General features: G+C 44.4%; 1 protein-coding gene across 12 annotated transcripts in view; it reads left to right on the forward strand.

Moving 5' to 3' along the window:
• The first annotated feature begins 11245 nt into the window (after window positions 1–11245).
• CHAMP1 (chromosome alignment maintaining phosphoprotein 1) overlaps window positions 11246–17464 on the forward strand; it is a 33222-nt gene continuing 27003 nt past the window's right edge. For 3 of the 12 annotated variants that reach the window (XR_012120942.1, XR_005063103.2, XR_005063102.2), the window contains exons 1-3: window positions 11257–12094; window positions 14466–14560; window positions 16048–16156. The gene's annotated coding sequence lies outside the window, so the exon portion shown is untranslated. Of the gene's footprint in view, window positions 12095–14465; window positions 14561–16047; window positions 16171–17464 lie in introns of all 12 variants that reach the window. The other 9 variants (XR_005063105.2, XM_037024938.2, XR_005063109.2 and 6 more) reach the window with 8 other exon arrangements.

A 17464-nucleotide genomic window follows, 5' to 3' on the forward strand; every position in this document is an offset into this window, starting at 1 on the left:
CCCACACCCCTGTTAGGAAGAGACATCCTGACCAAAGTCGGGGCCCAAATATCCTTTCAGGCTGAAGATGCCTGAGTGACAGATCGAGAGAAAAAACCTTTGGGCCTAAGTATTCTGTCCATAAGATTGGAGGACGAGTACCGCCTTTTTAAGGAACCAGAACCCTCCCTAGTTAGTCGGAGGTGGCTCAACCAGTTTCCAGGGGCCTGGGCGGAGACAGTGGGTATGGGGCTTGCCATAAACCAGCCCCCGGTGGTCATAGAATTGAAAGCCTCAGCTTTACCAGTGACTGTGAGACAATATCCAATGAGTAAAGAAGCCAGAGATGGAATTAGGCCCCATATCCAGAGGCTCATAGAGCAGGGGATATTAGTAAAATGTAAATCCCCATGGAACACTCCCTTGCTGCCTGTAAAGAAAGCGGGAACAGGAGATTATCAACCAGTGCAAGATTTAAGAGAAGTTAATAAGAGGACACAGGACATTCATCCCACTGTGCCGAACCCTTATAACCTGTTAAGCTCTCTGGCCCCGGAAAACACCTGGTATACAGTCTTAGATTTAAAAGACGCCTTCTTTTGTTTGCGCCTGCACCAGAGTAGCCAACTGCTGTTTGCTTTTGAATGGAAAGACCCCTCCACAGGAACTACTGGACAATTGACCTGGACTCGCTTGCCACAAGGATTCAAGAATTCACCTACCCTCTTCGACCATCAGGACTTGGCTTTTTACCGAGCCTCCAACCCACAGGTAACTTTGTTACAATATGTTGATGACTTACTGATAGCAGCCCCTACTCAGGAAGCTTGCCAAGAGGCCACTGGAACCCTTTTGACTGAACTTGCTAAATTGGGATACAGGCCATCTGCCAAAAAAGCACAGATCTGCCAACAACAAGTGACTTATTTGGGATATTCCCTGAGAGAGGGGAAAAGGTGGCTTACTGAAGCCCGAAAGCAGACTGTGACGCAGATCCCGGTTCCTACTACTTCGCGCCAAGTTCGCGAGTTTCTGGGGACGGCAGGGTTTTGTAGACTATGGATACCCGGATATGCCACCTTAGCCGCCCCTCTGTATCCCCTAACCAAAGGGGCGGCCCCATTTGTTTGGGGACCTGAACAACAGCAGGCCTTTGATGATATCAAAAAGGCCCTCCTGTCGGCACCCGCTCTGGCCTTGCCAGATGTGACTAAGCCGTTCGTCCTTTTTGTGGATGAACGAAGCGGAGTGGCTCGAGGAGTGTTGACCCAACAATGGGGACCTTGGAAGAGACCTGTCGCCTACTTGTCAAAAAAATTGGACCCAGTGAGTAGCGGATGGCCTGCCTGTTTGAGAGTAGTGGCGGCCATGGCCCTCTTGGTTAAAGATTCTGACAAACTGACACTGGGACAAAAACTCACTGTGGTTGCTCCACATGCGTTAGAGAGTGTAATCCGACAACCACCCGAGAGATGGATGTCAAATGCCAGAATGACTCACTACCAAACCTTACTCCTGAATCGTGATCGTGTGGAGTTTGCCCCCCCTGCCATCCTAAACCCGGCCACTCTGCTCCCCGATTCGGGGAAGGAAGTGCTTCATAACTGCCAGGAAATCCTGGCCGAGGAGACAGGGACCCGCCGGGACTTACAAGATCAGCCCTTAGAAGGACCGGGACTCCTGACTTGGTATACAGACGGGAGCAGTTACATCATGGATGGTAAGAGAATGGCTGGAGCTGCAGTAGTGGATGATGACCGGATCGTGTGGGCCAGCGGACTCCCAACGGGCACTTCTGCACAGCGAGCAGAACTCATTGCCCTGACTCAGGCTCTAAGGATGGCAGAAGGTAAGAGACTTAACGTCTACACTGACAGCCGATATGCTTTTGCCACCGCTCACATACACGGGGCTATTTATAGACAGAGAGGGCTGTTAACTTCTGCCGGGAGAGATGTTAAAAACAAACATGAAATTTTAGATTTGTTAGACGCCATCCATAGGCCTAAGGAAGTAGCGATAATACATTGCCCTGGACATCAGAAAGATGATTCTCCAATAGCTCGAGGAAACCGGAGGGCGGACCAAACCGCAAAGCAAGCGGCTCAGGGAATGAACATTCTACCTCTCCAAGTGTATCCGGAAGCCACCCACATTAAAAGCTTCCAGTATACACCTGAAGATCTTGCTTGTATAAACAAATTAGGGTTCAAAAATTCCTCGCCCCATGAGATATATAAGTCTGAAAAAGGGAAAGTTGTTCTGCCCCAGAGAGAGGCAGAAAAATACTTAAGGCAATTACATCAATTGACACATCTGGGAGCAAAAAACCTAAAGACCCTGGTTCGGGACTCCCCTTATCATGTTATTGGATTAGGAAAATTGGTTGACGAGGTTGTAAGAAATTGTGTTCCCTGCCAATTAGTGAACGTGAGTAAAAATCAAGCAATATCCGGGAAGAGACTTCGAGGAGATCGCCCAGGAGCCTATTGGGAAGTTGACTTCACTGAAATTAAGCCTGCTAAGTATGGATATAAATACCTTCTAGTTTTCCTAGACACATTTTCAGGATGGACAGAGGCGTTCCCCACCAAAACTGAGACAGCTCAGACGGTGTCTAAAAGGATACTTGAAGAAATATTTCCAAGGTTCGGAATCCCCAAGGTAATCGGTTCCGATAATGGACCTGCCTTTGTTGCCCAGGTAAGTCAGGGATTGGCCAAGATCCTGGGGACAGATTGGAAATTGCATTGTGCATACAGGCCCCAGAGCTCAGGACAGGTAGAAAGGATGAACAGAACTCTAAAAGAGACCTTGACTAAATTGTCCATAGAGACTGGCTTATGTGATTGGTTAGTCCTCCTTCCCTTCGCCCTGTTTAGGGTCAGGAACACTCCCGGCTGCTTTGGACTAACGCCTTTTGAAATAATGTTTGGGGTCCCGGCCGCGCTCCAATCAGCTCATCTTCATACATTCCCCGAATGTACAACTAATAAGTTTCTGCTTGAAAGGTTACGAGCCTTGGAAGCCGTGCAGAAAGAGGTGTGGGCCTCCATTAAGGAAGCCTATCGGCCAGGGGACCTCTCAGTACCTCACCAGTTCCAGGTGGGAGACCCTGTCTACGTGAGAAGACACCGGACGGGAAACCTCGAGCCGCAGTGGAAGGGACCTTTTATCGTCCTCCTGACTACTCCCACAGCCGTGAAAGTAGATGGTGTCTCTTCCTGGATACACGCTTCACATCTGAAGAAGGCACCCCCACCGGACCCGGACTGGCGAGTAGCTCGGACTGATAACCCCCTTAAACTCTGTCTATATAGAAAGAACCATGTTGCTAGCGATTCTGATGTTTCTGCCACTTCCAACCCTCCAGAACCCCAACCCCCATCAGCCCTATAGGCAGACATGGATCCTGACAGATGGACAGACTGGTAAAACCCTTAATGAAACTTCACACACTGCCCCTCTAAACATGTGGTGGCCAGATTTGTACTTTGACCTCAGGGAGCTTTTTGGGCTTATGCAAGGGAGGGAACACAATTACCATACCCTACAAAAACGGGCACTCGTTAACACTGCTCAAGGACGAGCACAAGGGTTCTGGGCCTGCCCTGGCAATCTAAGAAATAACTGGAAAACCTGTGGGGGCTTAGAAAGTGTTTACTGCAAAAGCTGGAGTTGTGTAACCTCTAATGATGGGCCTCAGAAGTGGGCAGTTGGGAATCGAGATTTAGTTAAATTCACTTTCAGAGACCCTGACAACAGGGTACCCCAAGTGTGTGTGCAATTTAACCAAGAACAGGCCAAAAATGAAAAGTCCTGGGTGACTGGAATAACTTGGGGTTTTCAGCTTGATATGGGCCATTTCGCTTGGGTCGGCCCTTACCCAAGTGGACTCTTAACTATCAGACTTAAAATCAAAACCCTTCCGGACGTCCCAGTAGGACCGAATATTGTTTTACAAGATCAACCACGCCTTCCAACTCCAGCCCCGAAGCAAACCCTAATTCAACCAGTAGACCCTGTCATTATGCCTGCTGTCCCCGTCCTCACACTTGATTCAGTAACCCCCTTTTCTAGCGCCGGGCAACGCCTCCTTAACCTCGTTAAAGGGGCTTTCCGAGTTCTGAACACCACCAATCCTAAAACTACTGAATCTTGTTGGTTGTGCTTCTCTTCTGGGCCGCCTTATTATGAAGGATTAGGATTGTTGGGCAGTTTTAACAGGACAACCCGTCACGAGATCTGTAGCTGGGGGAGCCATAGGAAACTAACCCTGACTGAAGTAATTGGAAGAGGAAGATGTTTAGGTACAGTTCCCCCCTCCCATAAAGCTTTGTGTAATGAAACCATAGCTGTAACCTCCTCAGGTGAACATGAGTATCTAGTCCCTCCTCCCGAGGGATGGTGGGCTTGTAACACTGGAGTGACCCCATGGGTCTCTACTTCTGCCTTCAACTCTTCCCGTGATTTCTGTATCATGGTCCAGCTGGTGCCCAGGTTGATGTATCATGATGATCTCTCATTCGTAGCTGAATTTGAACCTAGGCGTAGATATAGAAGAGAGCCAGTCTCGCTGACCTTAGCTGTATTGTTAGGGATAGGTGTCGCAGCCGGAGTGGGAACAGGAGCAGCTGCTACTGTCCAAGGGAACCAACATTATGACGGGCTAAGGACAGCTATTGATGAGGACCTAAGGACCATAGAGCAATCCATTACAAAACTTGAAGAATCTCTGACTTCCCTCTCTGAGGTAGTCTTGCAGAATAGATGAGGGCTGGATCTGTTGTTCCTAAAAGAAGGAGGACTGTGTGCAGCTTTAAAAGAAGAATGCTGCTTTTATGCAGACCATTCCGGAATAGTAAGAGATTCAATGTCAAAGCTTAGGGAAAGGCTAGACCAGAGAAAGAAAGAACGAGAAGCCAGCCAAGGGCTATTTGAATCTTGGTTCACTAGGTCCCCGTGGTTTACAATCCTGATATCCACTCTGGCTGGGCCCTTACTCATCCTTGTGTTGCTCCTCACTTTAGGACCCTGCATACTAAATCGGCTGATAACTTTTGTTAGAGAAAGAGTGAGTGCCGTTCATGTGCTGATGTTGAGGCAACAATATCATTCACTCACCCCACAAGGAGACACAAACATTCCATGATTGGAATGCCCCTGAAGAGAAGTGGGGAAATGTAGGATCTGAAAAATCAAAAGTTAGCATAAGTGCATAAGTACAGCCATCTTAAAGGGTTAAACACCACCCTTTAGCCTAGGAGAAGGAAAATTATTAGAATCTTGAAAAAAAACAAATTAGTCAGCCAGTGTTAAATGTAGTGACCCTCAGTTAGCTAACCTCAAATCAGTTAATCATGAACACCAGGTGGTGGGCAGCTGCGGCCTTCAGACTGCTAACCTTGGTCGGATAGTCATGCATACCAAGCTTATCTTGCTAAAACACTGTGTAAGAAAATACTGTCTTTTTGAAAATGCTATGCTATAAAAACCTCTGGCTTAGACTATTCGGGGTCCTCGTTGAGACCCGCTGCGTCGGGCTAACTTGGACCCCTGCTAGCTGGTTCCTGAATAAATTCCTCTTGCTTATTGCATCAAGAGACGTCTTTCGTGAGTGATTTGGGGCGGCGTCCTCCTCTGGGAGAATCCAACAGAGGAATAAGAAGGGAGAGAAGAAAAGAATCTCCAGACAGTGTATATAACAGCTCAATAAGCGAGCTAAGTTAGGCAGTAAGACAGTAAAGAGGCTAACCTTGAACCTTTGGTAACCACGAATCTAAAGCCTGCAATGGCAATAAGTACATATCTCTCAATAGTCACCCTAAATGTAAATGGACTTAATGCACCAATCAAAAGACACAGAGTAATAGAATGGATAAAAAAGCAAGACCCATCTATATGCTGCTTACAAGAGACTCACCTCAAACCCAAAGACATGCACAGACTAAAAGTCAAGGGATGGAAAAAAACATATTTCAGGCAAACAACAGAGAGAAGAAAGTAGGGATTGCAGTACTAATATCAGACAAAATAGACTTCAAAACAAAGAAAGTAATAAGAGATAAAGAAGGACACTACATAATGATAAACGGCTCAGTCCAACAAGAGGATAAAACCATTCTAAATATATATGCACCCAACACAGGAGCACCAGCATATGTGAAACAAATACTAACAAAACTAAAGGGAGAAATAGATTGCAATGCATTCATTTTAGGAGACTTCAACACGCCACTCACCCCAAAGGATAGATCCACTGGGCAGAAAATAAGTAAGGACACGGAGGCACTGAACAACATAATAGAACAGATGGACCTAATAGACATCTGTAGAACTCTACATCCAAAAGCAACAGGATATACATTTCAGGAATGTTCAGCCAGTATAGAATAGAATGTACAACCCACAATCTAGACCTGATTTTAAGTTGTCTTGTCAGCGATACGAAAATGACTTCAGTTTTGTTTAAAGCAAAAAGGTTTATTTGACGTTAAAACCTATCAGCTAAATATGGCTCAGGAGTCATGCTAGCTCCTGGAGCCCGTATAGTGTTTGTTGAGGCCTCTCTGGGGTCCATATCACAGCTCAGTCTCTCCCTTTGCCCAACCCTGCCTCCTTTTTGTCCCTCCGCTTCAATTGGTGTTGATTTGAGACCTCTCCCTAGTAAATGCCCTACATGTCCACCTCTCGGTTCACTTCCCCAGCAACCCAACTTCTGACAAAGGCTCAACTGTGGCTAATTCTTTAGGGAAGAGGTTGGCACAGGGTTGTAAAAACCAGATACAAAATATTTTAAGTCTTGCAATCCTAAACCGTCACAACCACTGCACAGCTAGTCAAAGCTGCAACATATCCAATATGTAAATAAATGGATGTGGCAGTCTGCCAATAAAATTTTATTTGTCATAATAGTCAGGGGGCCAGGTTTGGCCAGTAGGTCCTAGTTTGCTGATTACTGATCTATGGCAAAGCCTGTTTATCACCAACCCTTCACTCTTCAGGTGACATTCACTCCTATTCCTATTGATAAGAAAAAAGAGATGTTCCTCCCTCAATGGTCTACACTATCCATAGTAACTTCTACTTGGCCCCAAGTAAGATCATCATTAACTTGTTCATGAAACAGAGGAAAGGAAAGGGAGTGAGCCTGTCAGAACTCTCCATAGGCCAACAGCATTTGGAGGTGTGGAGATGGAGAAGCACAGGCAGCTGAAAGCAGGGTGCCTCAGGAGAGGGGCCCCCAGAGAAGGTGAGGTGCCCCTGCTCAGCAACTAGCTGGGCCATGATGTGGGCGGCTCTACAAGAAAGTAGGAATGTGTGAAATACTACCATTTTTGTTATTACCATTCTAACAAACACTTTTTTCTGTGATCAAGGAATACCACACTATATGTATATATGATTTGAACTTTAAAAAATTTGAAAATATGGAGTAAGCAGCATAACTTCCAGTTTAAGATGATGAACCTGACTCATCAGGCACCTTTGGCTCTAACCCATACTATCTAGCTTTGGAGAAAGTCTTTTAATCTCTGAGCTTCAGTTTCCTCATCAGTAGAATCAGAATAACGCTGCCTGTGCTAAACGGTTGATGTGATAATGACATGATGTAATGAGAAAATGTCACCTGGTTTGATGAATGAAAGTCATATGGATTTTGAACACAGCCTGCTCAGAGCAGCGCCATTCCACTCCACTTTGGGTTGGCACACACAGTTTGTGAATGTGACAACTTTCCTTACTATTTTTTAAGTCTACTACCTGCTGAAATTTCACCCCCTAACACAGATCCTAACACTGCTGGCCATTTACCTCTCCCTAACCCTGCTCAGTAAAGGCAATCTTAAAACTTCTTTTAGCTACCTGCAAGGTACTACCTATTCCCTCATCAAGCACATAGGTAGATTAAAATTCCTTAAATTCTGACAGTCTACTCTATCTAGGTCCATTGACTCTGAAAACTACATTGAGTATTTTTTTTTATCAATATCCGTAAGAAGCTGGTCTGCACTTCTCTTGCAGTGTCTTTGGCTTTGGTATCAGGGTCATGCTGGCTCCACAGAATTAGTTAGGAAGTGTTTCCTGTTCTCTCCTCTTTAATTCTTTGGAGAAGTTTTACAAGAATTAGTATTAGATTTTCTTTAAATGCTTGGTAGAATTCACCAGTGAAACCATTGTGTACAGGGATTCCTTTTGTTGGGAAAGTTTTGATCACTGAGTCAATCTCCTTACAAATTACAGATCTATTCAAAGTTTCTATTCTCTTGTGACCTAATTTGGGTAGGCTTTGTGTTTCTAGGAATTTGTCCATTTCTTCTAGGTTACCAAATTTGTTGGCATACAACTGTTCATAGCACTCTCTTCTTTCTTTTTTTTTTTTGGTTGTTAGGTGATCTCTGACAAAGAGGCATGTTTGGTTTTCTTTTTGAGAGGGCATCTCTCATATTTATTGATCAAATGGTTGTTAACAACAATAAAATTCTGTATAGGGGACTCAATGCACAGTCATTAATCAACCCCAAGCCTATTTCTCAACAGTCTCCAATCTTCTGAAGCATAACGAACGAGTTCTTACATAGTGAATAAGTTCTTACATTGTGAACAGTGCAACGGCAGTCATATCACAGAAACTTTTGGTTTTGATCACGCATCATGAACTATAAACGATCAAGTCATACATGATTATTCGTTTGATTTTTATACTTGATTTATATGTGAATCCCACATTTCTCCCTTATTTTATTATTATTATTTTTTTAATAAAATGATGAAGTGGTAGGTAGAAGCAAGATAAAGGTAGAAAACAATTTAGTGCTGTAAGAGGGCAAATGTAGATGATCAGGTCTGTGCCTATAGACTAACTATTAATCCAAGCTAGACAAGGGCAACAAAACATCCACAGATGCAGAAGATTTCTCTCAAAACAGGGGGGGTGAGGTTCTAAGCCTCACCTCTGTTGATCCCCAATTTCTCTCCTGATGGCCCCCCTGCGACTGTGCCTATCTTAGGTTGTTCCTCCCTTGGCCCTCTCTTATTTCTGGTGAACTGGTAGAATGTTTCCACTTTCATTTCTGATTGCAGTAATTTGGTCTTCTCATTTTTTTATTTGTCCAACTAGCTAAACTTTTGTCAATTTTGTTGATCTTTTCAAAGAATCAAGTTTTGGTATCACTGTTTTTTTCTACTGTTTTATTCTCTATTTCATTTATCTCTGCTCTAATCCTTATTATTTCCTTCCATCAGCTAGCTTTGGGTTTGCTTTGCAATTCTTTTTCTAGTTCCTGAAGTTGTAAAGTTAGGTTATTGAATTAAAATATTTCTTATTTTTTAATGTGTGCCTTCAATGTACAAACTCCATCTCAATGTGGTCAGAGAAGACATATGACCTGTTGAACACAGACGTATGATTCTTCATTCACTTACACTTTCACTAGGCTCTCCTTCCATAGTAACCTCACATGCTGCACAATCTCACAAGGATCATTAACCTTGTCTTTTACTTTGTCCTCTTCCTTGGAGCTGCTTATAGCACCAAAGTGGGTGTTGGTTGATAACATCTGTGTTGCAGAGCAGATATGAGACATGGAGTCAACACAAGTCATGCCAGGACCCCTGAGGCTGAGCCAGAAAGGTGGAATCGGTATATAATTCTGAGAGGTTTCATGGACTCTCAAGTTTCTGCCCTAAATCCAACATTCCTTTGCCAATAGTATATAACCCATCCCTCACCCAATCAGGCAAGGCAGATTTGGAGGAGGTCCTCTGCCATGTCATTGGGCTGGCCTTCCTATAATAAAACTCTCTCTGCTTCAAACTTGGTGCCTCAGAGATTGCCTTATTGTGCATCAGGCCCTTAAATTAGGATTGTGGGTTCAATAACACTATCCTGAAAAACATCCCATGTACATTTGAGAAGAATGTGTATGCTCTTACTGGGTGGAGTGATCTGTATATGCCTGTTAGATACAGTTGGTTTATTGTGTCGTTTAAACACTCTTTTTCCTTATGTATGTTCTGTCTGGATTTCTATCTGTATTTGTGAGTGGGGTATTGAAGTCTCCAACAATTATTGCCCAACTATTTCTCCCTTCAATTGTGTCAGTTTCTGCTTCATGTGTTTTCATGATCTACCATTAGGTACACAAATATTTATAACTGTATCATCTCACTGTATTGAAACTTTTAACATAATATCCCAAACCAAATCCCTCCCAGACTGAACCTGAAGAGGGTTGAATGTGCTCTGTACCACATGTGAAGTCTGGAGTTGTACTTCGACATCAACCCTTCCTGAAGGACCCTAGATGCCAGATGTCACATCCTCTCACATCCCAAAACCAGTCCCTGGAAGCACAAATTGGTTTGGATCAGACTCGATCAGATCAGCCTACACAGGGCGATTCACAGCTGGCCACCCCCTCAGGAATGACAGCCAACTCCCAGCCACTGCTTGCTTTGTCCTCTAGCACCAGCCAGAGAGGCCACACCCTTTCAAGGCCAATGTCACACTGGTAATGACCTCAGGGATCCCAGGTGACATCCATCAACCACCAAGTGACCACCAAGAGCACATTAGTAGGTGATCCATTTTTCCTGTAGAAATGGGCTTTTACTTCTTTGCTGAGCCTCGGAAAGTGATAAACAGACTCGAGATGATCCTTTGTCTTCAAAACTAATTTGGAGGATGCTAATCAGATTTTGTTATGTAAATTTCCTAAGAGGAGCAGTTAAATGACTATATTAAGAAACAAAAGCATAGTAAATTTAATCTCTGAATTCTTATATAAGTAGGTGTCAGTAGGTGGAATTAGCAGCTAAATACCTCTTGAGTTAGGATTCTACCCGTAACTCCAGCACTTAGTATTTGTGTAACCTTAGACAAGTTTTCTCCCCTTTAACACTGAGACATCTCAGAGGGTTATTTTAGTGAAGAGCATTGATAAAACCCCATGTTATAGACCTGGAGTCTTCACATTAGGCACACAAGGGCACTTGAAGGTCATCCATGGAAACAAGTATCATACACCCTTATTTCCATTCACTAGACTGGAAATGCCTGATAACCACGTCAAAAATATTAGTGGACTTTATTATCATGTTTATGCTTGAATCTTATTTTTATTTAGTTTACAAAATATTGTCCAGAACATGGCAATAAGACAAAATAGTGACTGCATGGCTTTCTGTCATTTTTGACAGGCTAAGGGTTTTTTACTGTTTTATCTATTATTTCTTTTTAATTCAAGCCCTAATTAATTAATTACATTACCCATTACCATGTAGATTTTTGTGCAGTGGTGAAGTGCATGATTTTTGACAACATACAGGTTTATTGCCCTGTGGGGCATTAACCACCTTCGTATGCAATCAGCCTTCCTTTGGCAACTGTATGCACTCAGTCTTAGGGCTTCTATTCTTGACTAGTTTACCTTCCTCTAAGTCACTCATCGATGAGTTAATCAATCTCTGATACATCACACTTCGTGGTTGTGTGAGAGTCATGTTTTTTCCCCTAACTTCGAAAGCATAGTCTGACATTCCCCCAAGTCATACTCATCACTAAAATAAGTAACATTACGAAACGGGGTCCAGCGGCATCTGGGAGCAAAGCGTCAGCAAAGCCGGGTCTCCTTGCGCTGCAACGTCCCGGTCGGGCACGTAAGGGCTACGGGCCTGTTAACTGGAGACCTCAACAAAAGAAACCAGCCTGAGCCACAGAGCGGCCGGGCTCGGCCCCTCAATCTGGCGGGGGGCTAACGGGCCGACCGCCCGCGCAGCGGCTGCGCGGCCCTTTACCTGACAGGCCGGCGCGCGTGCACTTCCGGAGGCAGGACCGCCTCCCGGCGTGCCGGCGCGCTCTCCGCAAAGCGGCGCCGGGCGATCAGCGATCTGATTGGCTCGCGCTGCAAGGAGCGCAGCGCCAAACTCGCTTCCCGTCAGTCCCCGCCCGTCCGTCCAGCGGCCGCGCGCACGCCGGCGCGCCCGCAGCCCGCGCCCGTCCCTCGCCGCCATTCGGGAGGCCGCTGCGCTGCAGGCCCTCACGGAGCTCCCAGGACCGCGAGCCGGCCGCCCGCCGTCTTTCGCCCACCCGGACGCCGCCCGTGGCCCACCGGTGAGAAGGGGTGCTGGCGGGGTGGGGCGCCGTCCCGGCCGCTGACCCAGAGGCCCCGGTCCCGAGGAGGGGCCTGCGTCCCTATCTTCTCGCGCCCGGCCTGCGGCGAGACCCCCTCCACGGAGGCCGCGGGCCCGGTGCTCGCGGGGGGCGAGGCCTGCGTTCTCTCGTCGGAGGCAGCAAACGTTTGAAACCGCGCTGGGAAGTCGGGATCTGGCTCGGCGGGGAAGGCATTCTTCCCGTGTCAGTCCTGGACGCAGTTTTCTCCGCGCTTGGTCTGCGTGGGCTTTTGTCATCGTTGCTACTTAGAAGTCAGGACGGGAGAGAGGTGATCATATATCTCCAAGGGGGTTAGTGTCCAGAACCAATAAAGAACTCCTGCAGCTCAACAGCAAAAAGCCCAGTTCAAAGATGGGCAAAGGACTTGAGTAGGTATTTCTGCAAAGAAGATACACAAACGACCAATGAGCATATCAAAGGATGCTCAGTAGCCGTCAGAATGACGAAATGAAAACCAGAATGAGATACCGCTTCACACCCACTAGGATGGCGAGTGAGAAAAATCACAAGCCTTGGTGAGGAGAAATTGGGACAGTCGTGCATTTCTGCCAGGGATAGAAAGGGTGCAGCCGGCCGCTGAGGACAACGGTTTAGTGGTTCCTCAGAAATTTAAACATAGAGTTAGCAAGACCACCCCGCAACGCTGGGTCTAAACTCCAGCAGCCTCATTAAAACGTCCAAAATGAGGAAACCACGCAAATGTTAATGAGCAGATAAATGGAACACAGATTGTAATATATACAATGAAAGATCATTGATCCTTAAAAAGGAATAGAATCTGATAGGTGTGGCAGTATAGATTCCTAGGCCAACTATGCCAGACACAACAGGAGAAATACTGCACCAGAGAGGCAGGAAATGGAATACTGATCACCAGGGGCTGGTTGGGGGCGAGGGGTGATGAAGAGTTCCTGTTTGATGGACACAGAGTTTCTGTGGTGATGAAAAGTCCTGGAAATGGATAATGGTGATGGTTGTATAACACTGTGAATGTTCTTGATGCTGCTAAGTTGTGCTTTTAAAAATAGGATGGTAAACCTTTTATTTTACCACAAAAATTTTAAATGTATAGGAAGAGGCAAAACTACAGAGGCAGTAGAGATCAGTGGTTGTGAGGAGCACAGGAAATTGTTATGGCAGTGAAATTATTCTGTAGGATTCTGTAATGGTGTACGTGTGACATCATGCCTGTGTGAAAACGCATAGAATGTACAAGTAGTGATCCCTAATGTTAACTGTGGAGTTTACAATAATATATCAATAATCTTAAGTTCTTAAAAATGTGCCACACCTAGTACAGCATGTTACTAATGGGAGAAATTGTGTGCAGGGGAGGAAAGCAGGTATATGAGAACAGAACACTGGTTTTTCTTTACACCTAAAAATTGCTCTAAAAAATAAAATTTACTACTTTTTTAATAATTGAAGAGCAATGCTAGGGTGTATATACAAACAGAACCCAATTAACTTTAAACATGCTCCACATACTGAGTTTTTATTTTAAAAGCTATGCATCAAAATGTTTTAAAATGGTGTTAGACTTCAAAGAAGAAACTGAATGGGAAATGGGTGTGATGCCACAGAACTTCATTCAATGAAAAATATGGGCGATGGGCTAGCAAAATACTAATGATTACAGCTTATGTTTTTTTAGAGACATGCTGTCTAGAGAAGTGAAAAGTACGATGAAGAATTTTGGTTAATCTGTACAAATTAAAGTTACTTTCATAATTAAGCTTAGGAGCTCTGGAATTAAGTAGGGGGTGGCAGGAAATTGCTAGAAGCTTAAAGATGGAAGGAATCTGAGTTACCTGGCCTGTAGCCCCAGTTGAATCGTCTACAGAAAAGACAAGATGGTATTAAAACAGAGATCCAGAATCAGGAACCACAGTCTTGTGTTGCTTCCTCTGGCCAATTGGTGTTATCTTGGAAAAATCACTTATATCCGTCAGCTTTAGTTTTCTCAGTTGTAGAATGAAGAGGTTGGACTCCAGTCCTCTGAGGACTTTTCCAGCCCCATTCTGATAGGCCTGTGGCCTCCGATTACGGGGGGCTCTTAACTAACAAGGCAGCTTATTCTATTTCATGATTCAAGCAATTTGTAAAACTTACGTACTGACCTGAAGTCTGTTTTTCTGCTGGCTCCCACTTGTTCCTACTACAACAGTTTGTGTATTGTTCGTAATTCTTCCCCTTTTGAAGTTAAGTGTCTATTCAAGAATGACATTCTTTAAAGACTGCTTGCCATCCTGGTTACTTTCTCTGACATGTTCCCTATTGTGCAGGACTCTTAAAGTGTGTTTCTTTCCAGAGCTGGAGACAGTGTTCTGCTGAAATACTCCAAAGATGGAATACAGTTCTCTATAGTTCATATTCAGCGATTGATACTTGGAATCGAAATGTTTGGTAAACTTCATCTTGTTGGTTTTGGCCCATTGTACTGGCTTATCAAGAGCTTAATAAATTCCACTATATTAGTTTGGTCTAGAGAAAGTAGAAAGAACCTAGATAGATAGCAGAACTTTATTCTGATATTTCATCAGATGCTCATTATTTGCATGTTACTGTCTAGGTTTGAGTTTCTTCATCTATAAATTGAAGTTTTAAAGTACATGATCCCTGAAGTCTCTTGCCCTAAAATCCAGTGACTCCAAGACTAGATGGTAGATCGGGTCTTTTCTAGTTTTAAAACCACGTGACTCTAAGAGCAGGTCCCCAGGCTTCATAAGAGAATGTTTCAGATTGAACAGGTACTTTCTGAGCACCTAACGTGTACCAGGGATGTGCATGGGTCACAGAGGGGAAATGGGTCCCTTCCCCCAAGAGCCCACAGCCTGGTGTGGAGTCAGGCTCTAGTGCTAGAGGGTGACCATTAACACTGGAGGTGTGCATACAGCAGGGATTCTAAACATGGGTGGGATGGTGTGGGGAATTGGCCAGTATTGAAGAAGTAATCCTGCCTGAAAGGAGGAGAAACTGGTCTGATGGTTGGGTGGCAAGACAGGGAGTGTAAAGGAGAGGAAGTAGCTTGTGCAAAGGCTCAGGCGCTTTAATTGTTGGGAAGTTAATTACAGGTGGCTCAGTGCTTTGAGAACGGCAGTCCTGTCAGGGACCAGACTGAAGAGCTTTATATGCTATGTTCAGATTTTGTGCTGTAGGTCTTGGTAATACCTTGAGGAACTATGAGCAGACAAGATGCACTAGATTTTCACGTAAGGAAGGTGACTGGGAGCAGTGTGAGCAGATGGGAAGGAAGTGGGACTGATGGCAGGGAGGCCAGGTTTCAGAATTGAAGCAGTTGACAGGAGGGTGGTAAATGTGCTGGGACTTAGCAAAAAAAAGTATTGTAAGCCATTATCTAGTTTGTTCATGGGCAGTTTATCCCATTCCGTTCAAGTCAGTTTACCAGACCCTGATGCCATTTCTTTGAAATTCATGTGTGAAAAGGCCTGAGTGGTCCCTGTAGCACCACTATCCTTTGCCCTTTTGACCTTTTGATTATGTTGTCCCTTCCTCTACTCACTGTTAGTATGCTGCCCTGCTGCATGGTCCAGGTAATTGGCAATGTCGCTTGCTTCTGAAGTCTGCACCACAGCAGCAGTCTTCCGAGTGCTTGTCCCTTCAGCTGAGGTGAGATGGCAGGATTGAGAAGAGTTTGTTTATACATGTGGGCATGAATTCCATAGTGGAGTGTTAAAGTGGAATTAGACAAGGATGGCATCCTAAATAGTATCTACTGTCATCTTTGGTGTTTCATTAGAGCAAGTGCCCAGGCTTGGACCCCTCTCACTGTTGGACCAGCAGGTTAGAGAGAAATAGACAGAATTCTATTAATGGGGGCACAGGTCATCACAGCGATAAGAGTTTGATTAACATTCCTTTCGTTTTTTCAGGTTGAACTTGTCATCTTGGTCCTTCGTGTGCTACAGGCTGTTTTCTGTGGTTCAGTCAAAAAGCCACATAGGCTAGCCTGCCCCTTGAAGACCACTGTTAAGAGGGCTGGTAAGTCTGCTAAGGTAAAGCGTGTCTGTCTATATTTCTTCCCCACTCTGAAAGTGCTGTCCTGGATTTATAAAGTGTTGTTCAACCAACATTACTTTGCATATATTTTTGTTGACTTTTTATATTTCTCACTTTCTAATGTTCAGGAGAATATTTTATGATGGGAACATTTTTGAAAAGTACTTAAAAGTGCTCAAGGAAAAACTAAAAGCATAAAGCATATACACCCACACATATAATGATGTACGAACATGTGCTAGTAATGGGTATATATGGTACAATAGGGGGTTGCAGAAAACAATTCTTTTAAAAAAATTTTTTCTTAAGTAACAGATTGTTAGACATGATAAGGAGACTTGATAGGCAGGTGTGGTTAGTAGAGGCTCTGAGATCATCAGCCAGAGTTGGTGGTAGGAAGAGGACAGAGGGAGGGGTGGTTGGGAGACACGGGGGGTGATACAGAAGTCCAGGCTGCCTACAGGGTTTAACACAGACTGAAAGGGAAAGGGAATGGATGATGATGTGTTTACCGGGCGACTCTAGGTGAAAGGTGGGGATGTTGGTGATTAGATGGATTTAGCAGGTAGCAGTTAAGGACAGAAGGAGTCCATTCAGCCAGAGAAGCTAAGGTTGGCTGGAGGCTGCTCAGGAATTAAGCAAAGCTATTTATTCATTAAAAATACAGGCTAATTTATAGGAGCGGCTGTAAAATGCAGGTTAGTATAAAATTTCCAAAAAGGCAAGAAAGGGGGAAGTACAGTCAAAGGAAAATAGGAATAAGGAGAAAAACTGGTAGAGCTTTGTCAACATAAAGGGACCATGAGACTAGGACAGCAGTAGGGAAGGTGGCTGAAGAGACGACCAGCTCTTCCTGCTGTGCTACGTTAGAGACACCACTTAGGAGATGAAGTTTTGCTTTATTCTTTCATTTGGTAAGCTTGCTAGAAGGATTTTTTTTAAAACTTCCTGACCATTCAACAGTGTGCTCAGTCATCTCAGTGGGAATAGAAGAACAAGGCTTTACCCTTACAGTTTCTAAGCTAAACCCTGTATTGTCCACTCACTAGATTCTTTTGATGACCTCTATTTTATGTTAATTTTGGTAAAAGTTGATGAGTTAGTATATAGGAAAGGAAGATACTTGTTTTGTCAATGGGCCTATACATTATGCAAAGAGAGGAGAGGTGTAACTGAGTGCTACCCTGAAGTGAGAAAACAAAAAATACTTCCTTTCTACTGAACTTTGTAATTTTGTAGTGTAATTTGACACTAAGTAATTTGTAAAAGCACCTCCTTTGTAATTTCTTG

This window comes from Manis javanica, chromosome 9 (assembly GCF_040802235.1).
Source record: "Manis javanica isolate MJ-LG chromosome 9, MJ_LKY, whole genome shotgun sequence".
Lineage (NCBI taxonomy): Eukaryota > Metazoa > Chordata > Mammalia > Pholidota > Manidae > Manis > Manis javanica.